We start from the raw sequence: 1,599 nt of genomic DNA, 5'->3' as shown, positions 1-1,599 counted from the left end.
TTTATTTATTTATTTCATTTTTGTCGACATTATTGAATGCATTATTTTAGTTGCTCTTGATTTGTATATCAGCTTTTATTTATTTGTTTATTTATTTTATTATTTTTTTTCTTTTTTTATACTGTGAACAGTGTAATTTTTTGCAATTCTGCGGTTTCTTAAATTATTACCACTTAATTTAGATACTTTATGTTTCCGTTTATGTATCTTTATTTATTTTTTTATCAAACAATTAACTGCTTTCAGGATATGTTGAGATATTTTTGAGATATTAAAGTACATCTCTAGGCCTATAATGTTAATAATAATAATAATAATAATAATAATAATAATAATAATAATAATAATAATAATAATAATAATAATAATAACACAAATATATTAGTTAAATTATATGAGTTTCTTATACCCGTTCATTTAGTAGTAGTAGTAGTAGTAGTAGTAGTAGTAGTAGTAGTAGTTGTTATTGTTGTTGTTGTTGTTGTTGTTGTTGTTGTTGTTGTTAGGAAAGGATCTTATTTATTAACCTTGCCATTCATGAGCTCTAACATCACCATTACCAAACAGATTCCAACATGGTACAGTGGGCACAGCGATTTTTTTTTTTTTTTCCCACCCCTTCCTTACAAAATAACCACGTAGATCTGAGAAGTGTGTGTGTGTGTGTGTGTGTGTGTGTGTATTTTGATGCAAGAACCAGCCTGCTGTCCTCGCCCTGTTTACCTTGACTGCGAGCAATCTATACATTATATATATATATATATATATATATATATATATATATATATATATATATATATATATATATATATATATATATATATATATATATATATATATATATATATATATATATATATATATATATATATATATATATATATATATATTTTATTATAACTTACCGACATCAAAACAATGGGTGGACTAACTAGGAAGCGCAGTAAGGGAGTGACCAAACATTATGCATTGTAAGGATTATGGAAGAGTGTGGCTGTCCCGAGTAGCTATTATGTATGGTATGGTGCTTGGAAGGTAATAAACTTTAAATGGTGAAAGAATATTTGAGAAACAAACAGTAAAAAATGTACTAAGTGAAATTCATGTATAGATGAGAGTACATAGACTGAAGAAACTATAAAAGTGGGACAGAGTATAGTGGAGTAGGTGTAAGGAATGGCACAGAATGCATTGACGTATGCAGCGGTACAAGCTGTGAGAGGTGACCTGGATGGAGCACGACACATGAAAGCGACCTTGAGATAAAGCTAGACTGGAACGAGTGGGTGATGCAAGATTACCGTGGAAAGATCTATCTCCGAAATCTATTTATTGTCACAGACTTGGGATCTTTAAAACTCTTTCAGATGCACTGCCTGGTAAATGTACATACGTAGAGAGTATACACATAGGTAGTAAATCAGCTGATCACAATTACGTAGGCTGCATGAGTAACGCGGAATTAGCATTATACCTTCCTTTACCTTTACTATCATCTCAGTAATAGTTTCATATTAGATTAACTAATGATACATGCAAGAATAAACCATGTCATTGATAAGATACTGTACAAACGTTGTATTCATTGTAAAGGCGCAG

This window comes from Scylla paramamosain, chromosome 14, assembly GCF_035594125.1.
Source record: "Scylla paramamosain isolate STU-SP2022 chromosome 14, ASM3559412v1, whole genome shotgun sequence".
In the NCBI taxonomy this organism is placed as follows: domain Eukaryota; kingdom Metazoa; phylum Arthropoda; class Malacostraca; order Decapoda; family Portunidae; genus Scylla; species Scylla paramamosain.
This window is presented reverse-complemented; position numbering follows the sequence as displayed.